Genomic DNA, 16,870 nt, shown 5'->3' with positions numbered 1-16,870 from the left:
GACAGAGGGAGAGACTACAGGAGAAGGAGAGGGAGAGAGAGAGTGATGTGTGTGTGTGTGTGTGTGTGTGTTGGAGGGGGGCGGGGGGGGCATTAATAAATAATACCACTGAGAGATCAAAGATGACACAAATGGACATGTGTGTAAAGCCTCTTCTCCGACTAGCTGACGTTCCCATTAGCCTCAGGTTTTGTTGTTTTTTTCCCAAAGCAGCGCTCGATTGGAGTTAATAGGGTGTGTGGGTGTGTGTGCGTGTGTGTGTGTGTTGGGCGGGGGGGGGGCAGCAGGCCGTCCGGCGGAGTCAAATGAATTTTCTCTTTTTAAGCACTGAAATGTCAGAGGAGAGTAATTTGCGTCTGCCGGCTGAGATACCGCAGGCCGCCGTTACTGACTGGTGACGACTCAACGCAGCAAAGAAGTATGCTTTGTTTATGGGGTGGGTGGGGTGTGTGTGTGTGTGTGTGTGTGTGTGTGTGTGTGTGTGTGTGTGTGTGTGTGTGTGTGTGTGTGTGTGTGTGTGTGTGTGTGTGTCGGGGGGGTTGGGGGCGTGGGAGGCTTTTTAAAACGGGGGGAAAAGAGGATCAAGTGGAGAGTTTTGTTCATAAAGGGAGAATCTTCTTCTTCTTCTTCAGAAACAGGCCATTGATGTTTTTTCTTGTTGTTTGCCCATCACACTGCTCCCCCAACCCCCCCCCCCCCCACACACACACACACACACACACACACGGATATAACAATACAGATACACACTTGCACTCTGTCTCTCTGTCTGTCATAACTACACACACATACATGAACACGTGGATAAAAGCATATAGATGCACACACACACTCACTCATAAACACACCCACACATGAGAATACATGTGCACACTTGCTCTATCTCAGTCTTTCTCATAACACACACACACACACACACACTGACTGCTATGAGAATACATATACACACTTGCACTCAACTTGTTTCTTTCTCATTACACACACACACACACACACACACACACCAGCAAACACTCATACATAACATACATAACATGCATATAAAGTATAGCAAATAAATGAAAACACACACACATATATTCAATAGAAGTGCTAACATGCATAAACATACAGGCACATCATTTAATATGTAAATACATGCAAAAGCATTCACCCATCACTTCACACACACACACACACACACACACACAAATTGTACACCTGCTTGTATGCAATGCAAAAGCATGCATGGGTACATACTGTAACTGAAAATGCATGTGCAATCATATATATAGACACACACACACACACACACATACAGACATATTTATTCTGTGACACACACTCTTGCACACACATCACACACACACACACACTCACAGGGAGAGAGACCTTCCTCTCTCCAACACATCCACACGTGTGCAGTCGCCAGGCTTGTTTCCATGGAAACCTGAGGGGAAGGTGTTAATGAAAGACTTTGTGATTTTGTTACCATCACAAAATATTCACCTGTACCTGAACACACTGCAGCACGGTGTCAGTGGAAACACACCGGGCTTCACACAGCGACTGGTTTTCAGATTTAAGCTTGAATCCACATTTCCAGGACCTTCACACTGCTGAACCACCATGTATCTGTTTAGCAGACAAACAGTAGAAATGATTAGTGGGTCAGTATGTGAGCAGTGCTACTTAAAGGATGAGATTTGGACCGATATATAATTAGTCTCTTACATCCCTGTAGTACTTGGACCGGAGTCATTCCTATGTTCCCATGGTCCTATGTTCCCATGGTCCTATGTTCCCAAGGTCCTATGTTCCCCAGTTCTACATATGTGCTCTCCCAGGGTCCTATGTTCCCATGGTCCTATGTTCCCAAGGTCCTATGTTACCAGGGTCCTATGTTCCCAGGGTCCTATGTTCCCAAGGTCCTATGTTCCCAGGGTCCAATGTTCCCACGGTCCTATGTTACCGGGGTCCTATGTTACCGGGGTCCTATGTTCCCAGGGTCCAATGTTCCCAAGGTCCTATGTTACCGGGGTCCTATGTTCCCAGGGTCCGATGTTCCCAGGGTCCTGTGTTACCATGGTCCTATGTTCCCAGGGTCCTATGTTTCCAAGGTCCTATGTTCACAAGGTCCTATGTTCCCAGGGTCCTATGTTCCCAGGGTCCTATGTTACCATGGTCCTATGTTCCCAAGGTCCTATGTTCCCAGGGTCCTATGTTCCCAGGGTCCTATGTTCCCAAGGTCCTATGTTCCCAGGGTCCTAGACTGCTATTCCAAAATGCTGTGTATCCTTTTTTGGAGGAAAAAACAGAAATCATTACTGGAAGTTCAACATGGATTGATTGTCACTTGGCTGATTGTTGAGTTGCATAAGAAACAAGTGAAATGATGTCAGTCCACTGGTAGATTTTTGCGCTTATTTTAACAGAAACAAGATTTTGAGATTCAATAACAGTTGAAATGACTTGTTGCAGTGTAGAAAACTGACTCGTGCATCCAGTTTCTGATGTTGATTTTGAGACTCAACAGTGTCTCAGTATATGAAGAGACAAAGATGTCAAAACTTTGGGAGAAGAAGAAGAAATCATTACCTGGAGTTAATCGTGGATTGACTGCCGTTTGACTCGAGAAAATTAACAAGAAGAAAAAAGTGAAATGATCTCAACCCACTAGCAGATGTTTACACTTGTTTCAAGAAGATTTTGGGCGGGCGGTTGGGGACATACTGTAGGTGTGTTACTTTTTTGTGATCTAGGTTCTGATCTGGTCTGATTATAATATAATTTCTAAAAATAAATAGTTTGAAAAAGAAAAAGAAGAATAGTATTGTGAAACCCAATAATAGTTGAATGACTTTTTCAGTGAAGTTTATGATGTAGATTTTAAGACTAAAAAGGCCCAATCTCAGAACCCATCGTCTATCGGTCTGACGACGATTAGACTCTGGGGGCGACGGCCAATATTTCGGGGTTTCCGGTGTAGCCAGAGGACATCCGGGCCAAGACTTCCTCTTCTGTAGCAACTTGAGACGTGAGAATGGAGTTGAGAGACGACGTCTCATATGCAGATATCTGTTTATAGAGATTAGCCGAAATGTCATCCGGACCTAAAACACCTACAAAAAGTATTGATGTTTGTGTTTTGTGTGGAGAAACGTTCGACTCTCGCGTCGCAAGTTGCTAATCTGACTGTAAACAATGACCAGCGCACGGAAGAGGAAGTCTTGGCCCGGATGTCCGCTGGCTACACCGGAAACCCCGAAATATTGGCCGTCGCCCCCCGGAGTCTAATCGTCGTCAGACCGATAGACGATGGGTTCTGAGATTGAAAAAGGCCAAGCTGCCGTCAATGGAAGTGTCTTGCATTGTAATCTAAGCGTTGAAATGCTGCATCCCAGCTGTCAAAATGTCCCTCCACGCCTTTTCCACCAGGGTTGTTGGATTTTCAAAATCACACAAGTCAGTAACAAGTCAGGTATAATTATATTCACCCTCCTTCAACTGACAGTTTGTGGGCCTTCTCTCACACCCCCAAAACCCATCGGCCCTTATAGCGTTAAGACTCGATTCCCGATCAAACGACTTCTTGAGACAGACGTTTTTTTCTCGCAGTGCGGTGAGGAGGATGCTTGGCGTCGGCGAAGCCTCTCCCCGAACGCTCCCTTACCTCTTCAGCCTCCCTCTTCTTCTTCTTCTTCTTCTTCTTCTTTTTTTTTTCCAGGTGAGCGAGCGTCTAGGGAGATAAGCCCTGTCACCGTTTTCCCTCCAGATTGAAGCATGGGGAGCGCATCTCAAACAGCGGGACGACTGGCCAACCGCGATAGCCGGCCAACATCTCCCATGTGGGGGGAGGGGGGGAGAGGAGGGGGGAGGAGCCGAGAGAGACGCATCAAAAAGCTGGCACACTTTCACAGGAAAAACTCCGGCGCCCGGGCAAACCTATCTTGCGAGAGAGCCGGCGTGATTGTTTCTAGCTTCACTTTGTTGTCGCCACAGAAATATAAAAGAGGATTGATGGAAGTTAAGTAGTGAAGACGGCGGGTCTGAGAGCAGGCGGCCACATACGCGCATACACACACGCACACACACACACTGTAGGCGTCCTTTATCTCTTCCATAGGCACACTCTCATTCTATTTTACACACACACACAGATGCATGAAAGTGTGCGCAAACACTCACACACGCACACACACACGTGGATTTTTTTTGCTCTCTCTCACACTGCAAAAAATGACAAGCTTGGCAAGTAATTTTATCTTGTATCCAGACTTATCAAGCTTATTTCAGGGTTATTTTTAGTTAAAATATCTTACTGTTGTTGCTATGTTGCAAATTTAGATCCACCAGGATAATATTGTTTCAAGACTTTTGCCTCAAACAAGAAAAGTCTCTAGCTTCAAAATTGAACCCCTTGTTTTGTGATGACATATTGACAGGAATCCAATAAAAAATAATCAAAGTTGGTAAAATTATTAGTGAAAAAAATATTCTGAAATAAGCTCAACAAGTTTGGATAGTCGATAAAATGACTTGCCAAGCTTGTCATTTTATGCAGTGCACACACACACACACACACACACACACAAGCCCCCTTTCCACACATGCACACACATCTCTCTCTCTTTCTCACACACACACACACACACACACACACACATTCTCTATCGGGTGCACACATACATATCCCCTATCTCTCTCTTTCACACATGCAAACACACACACACACACAAGCCCCCTTTCCACACATGCACACACATCTCTCTCTCTCACACACACACACACACACACACACACACACACACTCCTCCACACAGTGCCGTCGGGGCTAATAAACGCTCTCCGGGTTAATTATGCGTGCTGCACATTACATGGCCGTCAGGTCAGAGCCGACATGTGTAATTTACCTGACGTTTATGAATGGAGGTCCCAACAGCCAACGGCCCACCGGAGGCTCATGGGAAGCAGGTGGCTGCTGGACGCCGGCTCGCCAAAACGGCTGGCGGGGGGGGGGCAGTCAGGAGCCCGAGAGCCACAGCTTGACTCCCACATGACAAACCTGCCCTCTGACTCTGCTGCGATCGTTTTGGGGGGGGGGGGGGGGGGGGGAATACATAATGTTAAAGTGTTTTTTCGAGTTTGGAATCATTTATATTTTTCGAACTGAAGTGGTGAATTTGCAATTTGCTGGTATAGACATAGTAGCCTACTGTACGACCGCAGGCTGTTATCTCCACTCCACCAACCACTTCTCTATTACTCTATTCAGCGGAGTGTGAAAAGGTTAATTTCCCGCCTTGTTAGTTAAAAAGTGGCCCGCGTTTGATCTTCTCCCCGTTCGCTCCGACCTGAGGAACCAGCGAAGAAGGAGAAGTCAGATACATCAGAGCCGCTAATTGGAGACAAACTGTAAAGCCTGGAGCACAGCTTGCATTATAGTGGATGGTAAGTCCATCCCTTAAAGTTTGTGAAGCGAGTGATGACACAGACGGTAATTTATTTGGTTTACTAGCTAATGTGTGGGGTGTTTTTATAGTAAATTTTGTGTCATCTCTCTCACTTATTTTTGGGATGTGACCAGACTCTTGCCTTCAACCGCTGCTGTGAAGGGAAGCAAATAACGTTAAATAACCAGCTTGCCTACTGTTTTCTAATTAGCGTTAATGCTCTGAAATCGTACCAACAATATCTTTTAGTTACTCCTGTACTGAGAACACTTCACTGGCTCCCGGTACAGTATACAATTGATTTCTAAGTATTACCGCTAGGCCCTAAATGGTATAGCTCCTAAATACATTTCCGACCTGCTCACTGGCTATAAACCAATCAGATCCCTCAGATCATCAGGCATGTGTCTCCTAAATGTACCTATAGAGTTAAATCTAAATCAGGTGAAGGTGCATTTAGTCACTATGGTGCTGTTCTCTGGAACAAACCTGCTGACCTGAGACCTGCTACAACTGTATCCTCTTTTAAAAGCAGTCTTAAAACATTGCTTTTTTCTCAGGCTTTTGGTAGTTTGTGTGTGTGTGCTGTAGTCTGTGTGTGAGTGCTGTTGTATGAATAGGACAGGGGTTATAAAAAGCTGTATTTTATGTATGTGTGGCTGAAAGGTTATTTTATTTATGTGTGTATTCTATCTCCTTATCTGTTTATTGTTACTATTTTGCCTTTTTATGTGAAGCACACTGAACTTACCTGTGTATGAAATGTGCTATACAAATAAAATTGACTTGACTTGACTTTTAGCAGCTAGTGGTAGCATAAAGATGAATGGGCATGTTGACATTTATTTAACATTATCAGACAGAATAAACAGCAGTTGTTGAAGACCGGTCACATCCCAAAAATAGAAACAGCTGGCACATTTGTCAATCAGAATTTACTATGAAAAGACTCAAAACATCAGCTAGTAAACCAAATAATGGTGCAACTGCCAGGGGAGAAAGTGTCAAAAACTAAGGTATGGATTTCCTATCTGCTACAATACAAACTGTGCTGCAGGCTTTACAGTTTGTCTCCAATTACAGGAAAGCTAAGCACTCATCACTGTGGTGTTTCTGCACTGCACTTCCCACAGATCACCTGTCAATCAAACAGTGTGTGTGTGTGTGTGTGTGTGTGTGTGTGTGTGTGTGTGTGTGTGTGTGGGGGGGGGGAGCTTGCATTTTCTGTTGATGCGGTTTGAGTTTCTCTTTTCTTTGTCTGTTCAGTTCTTCTTCTTCTTCTTCTGTTTATTCCAAACAAACCAGGAAACGCAGAACGCATCACTTCCTGTGCGGCAGAGGATTTTGTGGAAGTGGAATGGAAAAGATTTCATGAACTGGATATAATCACTATTGTGTTTTATCAATCAGTGACAGAGAGCAGCAAAACTGACATTTATTTATATGAAAACGTCACAGATTGTTACTTTATTAGCACCTGTTGCTGCTAATTCCCCTACAGGTGCTAGTGTTTTACCCATGGTGTTCTTATGTGTTGGAGTTTATTTTATTCTACCTGTTTGTTTTATGGTTTTATGATTATTTTATGGCTTGGATGTTATCTATCTATCGGTTTTATACTTTCTTTTTTTGAATGTATTATGTGTTTTTTTTAAGTGAGTGGTTCTATGTGTTTGTGTTTAAGTGAGCTCACTAAGACAAATTCCAATCAACTTGATATGGCAATAAAGTATTATGTGAATCTTTAATGTATATGGTTTATACAGCTATGACATCGTGTAAGTAGTAAATCTCTCTCTCTCTGTTTGTGAGACTTTGGCATTCAGACTCTGGCATAGTATTCTGGTCTGGCAGCCTTACTAACCCCCCTCCCCTTACCCACATATCCCAGCAGCCCATGCGTTACCTGTTGACCAAGCCAGGCTGATGAATGATCGATGAGCCGAGCGGCGATGAGACCGGCAGCACAATGAGCTTCTCTGGCACATCACAGGACTATGAAACCCCCCCCCCCCCCCCTCCTCCTCCTCCTCCTCCTCCTGCTATTAAATGTTAAATAAAAGAAAGAACGTCCCCTTTAAGATGCAAATACAGCCGCTGTGAATCAGTGTGCAGTTTTTTTTTGTTGTTTTTTTTTATGACCGTCTCTTTTCATGGTCCCAAGGGGGAAACCCTGCGAAGGTGGGTTCTCTACCCCCCCCCCCCCCCCCCCCCGACCCCCCACCCCCCACCTCCCCTCTACCTTCATGTGTTTGTATTTTAACAGCTCTCTCGGCACTGTTCCATTATTGAACGTCTTCTCTTACATACTTCCCGATCACTTCTACAATCTGGGAACGCCGGGGACCGAACGGGCGGGCCTGTAATTACAAATTTCCACCGGGAAAGAAGAAAAAAAAAAAAAAGGGCTTTTTCCCGCCTTGTTTGCAGTGGCTTTTGATGAATATTCCTCGCCTGTGAGACGCCGCGGAGCCGAGTGCGGGAAGAGCAAGAAAATAAAGCGTCATTTGTAGTTTGTTTATCGTCTCTCTGCTGTGAAAGAAGTGCCGGGGTTGTCAACAGGTCGGCGGGGAGGGGGAGGAGGGGAGAGGGGGGGAGAAGGGGGGGGGGCAACACACTCCACGCTGCGTTAGACCGCCGGATGGGACCCCCTCACCCACCTTTCACCCCTTTACACCCACCGACACCCAGGGGTGGCAAGAGTGCGGACACCTAAAGGGAGTTTTACAACAGCTGTCTCCAGGGCAAAGCCAGGCACTGAAGGAATCCAGAAACTCTATAGGAGTGTGTGTGTGTGTGTGTGTGTGTGTGTGTGTGTGCAGAGAGAATCTGCGGGTTTGAGTTTGAAAGCGTTTTTTTTTTTTTTTTTTTTTTTTTTTGGGGGGTTGTTGAACACCAGCACCACGCTGTTTGGTCTTCCAAAGAGGTGCACAGTGGCAGAATTATTGCATATTGCCTATGACAGCGATAACGACTCGCTGCATATTGGGATTATACTGCTGTGTGAAGTCTTGGCACCCAGCCTATTAAATATGCATGAATGTTTGAAATGAATTTTGGAGGATTTCCCCCCACCTCCCCCCCCCTTCAACCCCCTCCCCCCCCATCCTCTCTCTTCATTGTCAAACTATATAATCATATTCCCTGTCTATTAAAATTCGGATGAATAATTTAAACGTATGACAACAGCAAGGCTCTGAAAGGGAAGGCTCTTTTCGGCGGCTGGCAGACAAGGTTGCTTTTGATGAGCGTTGCATGCTAAATTGACGTTGTTGTAAAAAGAAAAAAGGCTGGCAAAAAAAAAAAAAAACAATGCGCCAAAAAATTCCCCCTTGTGAAATTCCACGCCACAACTTCAAAAATGTGACACAAAAACATATTGGCGGATATTAAATATTCAGCAAGGTTACAGCAGGTGTAAACACTGTGTCGGCAGCGACTCGTCAATCTGTTGAGGCTTCATACGGCTCGAGTCAATGACTTCATCACCATGATGGTTTATCAGGAGCAATATTGCCAAAGCGTTATACATAATGTAAATTTTCAAAAGCAAACAATAATTTATACATTCAAACTAGAGATGCTCCATGTCGTGCCCCAGTGGAGTTGAATCAATTTGTGATAGAAACTGAACCGATCTCAGAAAAAACACTAAGATATTCTTCATCACACATTAGATTTAAACTATCGCAGTATTTGTCCAATCTGAAAACTATCTATGGGAACAGAGAGAGAGAGACATAAATATATGGAGATCAGAGGTGTGACCAAGTCAAGTTTGCTCGAGTCCCAAATCCGTCTCAAGTCTTGAGGCACAAGTCTCAAGTCAAGTCCCAAGTCTAAATGTAGATTACCAAGTCCGAACAAATCCAGTCCAGTATCAATTCATATCTTAAAGAAAGCTTTTCAGTGCAATATGGTTTTAATAGGATAAAAACTTGGTAAGAGCATCATGAGTTTGATTTCTATAATCAGTTTCAACTTCAATAAATTCAATCATTCCATACAAATTCAGAAAACAGAATTTAAATTCAGTCGTCAGCTGGAACAAATCTCATCATTTTCAATCTGAGTCATTTACACAAACACAAGATCTCAAGTCAAGACTTTAGAAACCTTTTCAAGTCAGAGTCAAGTCCCAAGTCACCAGAACCCAAGTCAAGTCAAGTCTCAAGTCTTCTCTTCATGCATCAAGTCAAGTCTAAAGCAATTCAAACTGTGACTGGAGTCCAAGTCATGTGACTCGAGTCCCCACCTCTGATGGAGATAGACTGTTAAAGAGAAAGAGAGATTGAAGCACATAAATGAAAATGAAGAAATGAAGAGAAAGACGGAGTTCTGCAAAATGACAATCTTAGCCAGGGATTTTAATTTCTAACCAGACCTATCAGACTAATTTCAGGATATTTTCAGGCAAATTATCTCACTGCACGACCAGATAATGTGTCTGGTTTCAATATATATATTTTTTTTTTTCAGGATGAGTCACTTATTTTCGAGACATTGGCTTCAAACACAGGTAACTGCCTTGAAAATGTGACTTGTTTCAAGATTAATTTCCTTGTTTTCCTTGTTTCTCCTGTCATACTGACACAAATCAAGTGAAATGTATTGAAAATAGCGAGGTAATTTAACTGAAAATATCCTGAAATAAAGCTAATACACGCTAAAATGAGTTGCCAAGCTTGTCATTTTTTGCAGTGAGAGTAATACAGAAGAAAGATAAATATACAGTACATACTCACATGTAGGGATAGACTGAAAGAGGAAGACACACACACACACACACACACACACACAGTTATGAAGATACATTGAAAGACAGAAACAGACTGAAAGACACACACACACACAGATGTAGAAATAGATTGCAAGAGAGAGAGAGACCGGGAGAGCGATGGGCTTGAAAGCGAATGCAGAAATTGGAGATATAGCTGTGGGTGGAGGGCAAACCAACTTTGAACATTCATTCCAGTGAAGTTATTATCCGTCCTCTCTGGAGGTCACCGCCGAGGCTGCTGGGAAGGCTCCTCGCACAGGAAAAACACCCACAGAACTGAACTCACAAAGCAAGCGGTGCTCGCACATCAACCTTCACTCGTTCCCCAGACCTTGAACAAAATTTCCCTCAGATAAAAGAGATAGATAGATAGATAGACAGATAGATAGATAGATAGATAGATAGATGGAAGTCCCACTTTTTACTGAGTAGGCAAGGAATGTTGACTTGTTGGTTGAGAGACAGTTTGACAGGTTGAGATGTTTTATAATATGCTAATTTTGTTTTACTGTATAACATTATTTAACATTCAAGAAAGAACTGTCTGCTCTACTAATGTAGGATAGATGCAGGATTCATAGAAAAATGGGAACTTACAACCACTTTAACTTGCTAGCTAGCTAACTGGCTAACGGTCATTTTTGGGCCGTTAGCATTTTATGACCCTCAATCAAATCACTTTTTTATAGTTTTGCCATTGTCTGACAACAGAAACAGAAACATATGTCAGTGACAACACCTGTATTCTGTTATATGCTGTGTTGAAACACAAAATAAGTGATCACAGACAGAGTCGGAGGAGACAGAAAGTAACTTCTCAACATTGCTGGTAAGGGTGAGAACCGATCTAAACCCTGCAGAAGTACATCAGCCATGTTTGTGAAAAGGATCTGTTGTTTTGGAAAGAATACGTTTTCCTCGTTGTAGTAAACAAGCTCAGATCCTGTAGAGACCCACGGCGCGTGTTCAACGCACTGCTCTTGCCTATCTTGTGTTTTTCGCTACGCTTGTCCTATATAAGTTAATTTTGTTCACCATTGTTTGTGTTTAGTTAGATCTAGCTAGACGCATTCTTTGTAAAGTCCTCTGAGACATGCTTGTGATAAAGGGCTATACAAATAAACTTGACTTGACTTTACTTGACACTGAAGCACTGCTACACGGTTAAATTACTTAATTCCACTAACGTTACAGTGCATCTCACAGTCAAAAACGCCCTCTAGAGGCCATCTGACGAAGCACATCATCTCACTAAGCGTTACCTGACTGACTGACTGCCTGACCTGAATCTGCCTCGTGATGCCCTCGGCTGCACCGTGGGGAAAAAAACATACAAAGAAGTTACCTAGCTATTAACCAAGCTAGCTAGGATAATCTACAGCATATTGTTTTTGCTGATGTAAGCAGTTTGTCTCTGTGTGCTGCTTTTAATGGATTTTTTAAAAAACATTGGGAGCCTGTGACATCCAGGCGGCGCAAACCTGCAGCACAACAGACAGGTTTAGACTCTTCATGGGCAATAATAGGAAAAATGTAGAATTACACAGGTGTTAAACTTTTCCTTTAAGACTGAACTGAAGGAAGGACTGAAGCTGATCTGAAGGCCCCACTCCTTCGTTGGTACTTGATATTCATGTATTGTTAGGGTGTTTCTGTTATTGTGTCCACCCCCTGCAGATACAGATATTCTGACATTTGAGGGGCATTATTCCCTTTCAAACTCAGCACACACACACACACACACACACTGACTGTGGGGCATTAGCAGACAGCAAGCAGCTCAATACTGAGCCACAACACCTGAACAAGAGAATTCATGGTCAATAATGTTGTGAAGCCAGCGGCCTCACGTGTTATCGATCTCCCATTTAGTCACAATCACACGAGTGCTGTTCGCCGGTGCTCAGATGGCTATATTATGTGTGTGTATGTATGTATGTGTGTGTGTGCGTGTGTGCGCCCGGTGGTGAAGTTTTTTTTTTTATTATTATTTCACCGCGGTCCAAATAAAAGCTCCAGCGCCCGGGGCTGTGTGTCAGGAGAGCCATCTGAGGCTGAGGTACGAGGCTGAGCGTCCGTCCAGCCGATCCGTCCAGATTAGTGTCAAACACCACAATCCACGCTTCGGATTTAACAGTGCAGACATAGGTGATGGGAGGGGGTGTGTGTGTGTGTGTGTGTGTGTGTGCGTGTGTGTGTGTGTGTGTCTGTCCAGGGAATGTGTGCAAACTGATGGGCCTGTGTTCATCTAGCTCTTTTTAGCTTGCAGTGTTCCACAGCAAAGGAAACCTTATTGTTTCCTCAATTCCTTATACTGTATGTGTGTGTGTGTGTGTGTGTGTGTGTGTGTGTATGTGTGTGTGTGTGTGTGTGTGTGTGTGTGTGTGTAACTGTCTGCACTGTGCATACATGTGTACGCATGCCTGGTTTAGCTGTCTGTGCACATTTGTGTGTGTGTGTGTGTTCAGAAGTGAAGGAGTGTGGAAGATAGTACTTTGTGTGTGTGTGTCTGTGTGTAAGCCTGTGTGTGTGATGTATGTGGTATGGGTGGTGTATAGGTGGTGTCTGCATGCATGTGTGTGTGTGTGTGTGTGTGTGTGTGTGTGTGGGTGTGTGTGAGAGAGAGACTGACTGCGCTGTACATGCACTGTGTGTGTGTGTGTGTGAGTGTGTATGTGTGTGTGTGTGTGTGTGTAAGCCCATTCAGCGCTGAGCGTTCCTCTGGAGTCTCCACTCAATAAGTTGGCAACAAATGCAAAACCTGTGAGATCAAAGGGAATATCGCCCCGCTAATTCAACTTCAGATCAGAGAGAGATCTTCAAATTAAGCGCGGGGTTTTGAAGTAAACGCTGTTTTGCCACCGTGTTTCATTTATTTTCAGCTCCAGCGCCCTAATTGGCCCCAGAGGTGAGGAGGGGGGGGGGGGGGGGGCGGTTGGATGGGCTTGGAGTGGAGACCCAGGGCCAACTATCCATCTAAAATGTGCGCTAATGAAAAGGTCTGGGGAGAAATTGACATTTCGCTGCAAAAAGAGCAAAGCCATGTCAAAGCGGCTAGTGGCCGAGCAACGACTCCTGTGGGACTCCTCCTCTCAGAGAAACTCAATTTTTCATATTATATCGGTATTAATTAGCCTGTGTATAATAAACTTTCACGCCATTTGTAAAACAACGTCCAGACAGACACAGACTTGTGTTGTAAAACCCGCTTTCATCTGGGCTAAGTGTCTGTGTGTGAGCCTCGCCCACAGATGAAGATGGAGATGAACATTTCTAATCCCCGGTGTTGCATCCAGCCTCAATACATTCAACAAAAGCAGCAGCAGCACACACACACACACACACACACACACACACACACACACACACACTGATGACGGGCAGGAAATGACTTCATTACATGTTGTTATTATGCGCTCTTGAAGGGCTTCGTTCCAAAACACAATTCCCAAATTCATCTGTTTTGTTCAATATTTCAAGACTACAACTGATTCTATCATCTAAAATGTAACTAGTTTGTATGCAAACATCTTAAAATAATGAATAATTTCAATAACAAGCCACAGTTGCTTTTGTGCCAGCGAGCAATTTTTCGAGGTGTTGGTGTCATGTTTTTGAATTGGAGGATGTTTTTTATTTTGGATTGAAATTCATCTGTTATGGATCTATTTGTTGTCTGTTGTGTGTGTGAAAATGAACTTATTTACTATGAGCAAACTTGTGAATGGACATTCTGGACGAGTAGGTGAACAGAACTGCATTAGACTTGAAACACCATGGTTTAAGGTGAGTCTACAGGTTAAAGAGTGTGTGTGTGTGTGTGTGTGTGTGTGTGTGTGTGTGTGTGTGTGTGTGTGTGTGTGTATCTATAGGGCTGCTTGACCTTCGGAGTGAGGATATTTTTCCCAAGTGCGGGAACCGCTCCTCACTTCCTCAAGGGGGATATAGTTTAAGATTAGGTTTTAGGTTTAGGATTAAGATTAGAATCAGGATTAGATCAGGTTAGTTTTCAATTAAGGCCTTGGTCTAGGGTTAAGATTAAGGTGAAGAATTCTGAATTCTGAGGATAAAGTCAGAATGTTGAGTATCTGACTGTAATCTCAGGACTCAGAAAAAATTTCACATGGCCCTAATCCTCTTCCAAATCTTTAGCTTGTATATTCACTGTGATTTTTTTATTTTATTTTATTCAATGGAGTTTTAAAAGGGTTTCATAAACACAAGGGGTGATAGAAGTTTCTCAACCCATAGAGAAGCATGTAATCCTTCAACTGAAGTTAAAACATGAAAACCACCAGTTTTAAACAACCAATTTCACATGTGACAACAGCAATATGTGACGTTATGTAACTTGTCTATATGTTTGCCACCAAGACAAGTCCCTGTTCATTTATTCTACTCGGTGATTAAAGTGATTCAGGCATCAAAACATTACCACCGCTAGAATTTAACAACTCCAGTACATGTTTATGTGAAAATGACCAACTCATGCCTCCAAAAACAGGCGATGCACTCCCAGAGACTAGCCTGGTGAAATGCAGTGGTGGAAGAAGTATTCAGATCTTTAACTTAAGTAAAAGTATCAATACCACAGTGTAAAAATACTTTGTTACAAGTAAAAGTCCTGCATTTAAAATCTTACTTAAGTCAAAGTACAAAAGTATTAGCATCAAAATATACTTAAAGTAGCAAAAGTAAAAGTAGTCATAATGCAGAATGGCCCATTTCAGAATCATATATATCATGTTATTGGACTATAATTATTGATGCATTAATGTGTTCATCACTTTAATGTTGCAGCTGGTAAAGGTGGAGCTAATTTTAATTACTTTATATACTGCTGGGTAGCTTAACCTATAAAAAATATATCATAATTTATTAGTTGATTTATAATTTGTATTAATAATCTAAATCTGCAGAAGTAACTAGTAACTAAAGCTGTCAAATAAATGTAGTGGAGTAAAAAGTACAATATTTCCCTCTGAAATGTGGTGGAGTAGAAGTATAAAGTAGCATGAAATGGAAATACTCAAGTAAAGTACAAGTACCTCTAAATTGTACTTAAGTACAGTACTTGAGTAAATGCACTTAGTTACATTCCACCACTGGATAAATGAAGGTTAAATGACTACATGGAAATATCTACTTTCAAGAATTTCCTCAAAACAAGAAACAACATCCAGAAATAATAATCCAGGTCACTTGTTTCCAGACAATGTCCCTTGATTTAAGAAAATCCTTGAAACGAGTTGAATGTCTCTGGTCAGGTGAATCAGGTGAACTTATGTCACCTCACCAGCAGATTTTTTCACTTATCCAATGAAAAAAACAGATTTGTATCACTGGAGTGGAAGATCAAATCCCCTGTGAACAGTAGATGCATATTTTTTTGCTTCACCCTGCTTTGTGTGATCAAGGTTGTGTCTGATAATGAAGCGGCTCTGGCAGGCTGGAGGATGCTGCCGCTCTGTCAGAACCCTGCTGCCTCCTCACCAAGGACTCCTGTTTATGCTGCTGGAAAATCTCCCACATGCTGTCAGTGGAAATACAAGGGATGACCATGGCTGCCTCAAAACATATTCAAGACCCCAAAAAAAAAAAATAAATAAAGAAATGTCAGTCCAGTATTTCTGTCAATACTGGCAGATGGTGCTGGGTCGTTGATACCCTAATGAAAAATCAGTATACTATTCCTATAATGCTCCTATTATTATTCCTATGTGTCTGTGGCACTCAACTGTAGGCTTATAGTGACTTTATTATACTTTAGGGTATATTTTTTTATCATCTTCTATAGTATCCCTGTTATTTTCTTTTTGCTGTGACATTTGTATAGTATCCTAAAATCAGTGGTGGTAACTAAGTAACTAAGTACTACTCAAGTACTGTATTTAAGTACAATTTTGAGGTACTTGTACTTTACTTGAGTATTTCCATTTTATGCTACTTTGTACTTATACTCCACCACATTTTAGAGGGGAATATTGTACTTTTTACTCCATTACATTTATTTCACAGCTATAGTTACTAGTTACTTTTCAGATCAATATTTTATATTTAAAACATTTGATCATCTTTATAAAATAACTATAAAATAGCATTGTTATAGATTAGACTACCCAAAAGTATAGCTAAATTGTTAAGACTAGCTTCACGTTGACAACTTTAAAATGCTGCTTACATGTACATGTATGTCAATAAATCAGTATTAATATTCCAATAATTTATGAAAAATATAACTCTCTAAATGGGGACAGTTTGCATAATGAGTACGTTTACTTTGATACTCTAAGTACATTTTGCTGCCAATACTTATGTACTTTTACTTAAGTAAGATTTTGAATGCAGGACTTTTACTTGTAATGGAGTATCTTTACATTGTTGTATTGCTACTTTTACTTAAGTAAAAGATCTCAGTATTTCTTCCACCACTGCCTAAAATGTATTACAGTATTGCAATCGATCCTTTTCGTAAGATAGAGTTAATATTACAACAAAAATACATGTTGTTCATGCAAACTATTACAACCACCTGTTCTTTTAATAAACTAGACTGACCAGGTGAATCCAGGTCAGAGCTGTGATCCCATAATGATTTCACTCATTAAATACTCTTCCTTCATGAAGAGGAAAATGGGGATGAAGAGGATGAGGAAGG

Source organism: Centroberyx affinis, unplaced genomic scaffold (assembly GCF_046629955.1).
Source record: "Centroberyx affinis isolate AG114_WGS23_722 - 3 ecotype Tasmania unplaced genomic scaffold, CSIRO-AGI_Caff_v1 ptg001077l_1, whole genome shotgun sequence".
NCBI classification, from domain to species: Eukaryota; Metazoa; Chordata; class Actinopteri; order Beryciformes; family Berycidae; genus Centroberyx; species Centroberyx affinis.
Note: the sequence above shows the minus strand (reverse complement) of the source record.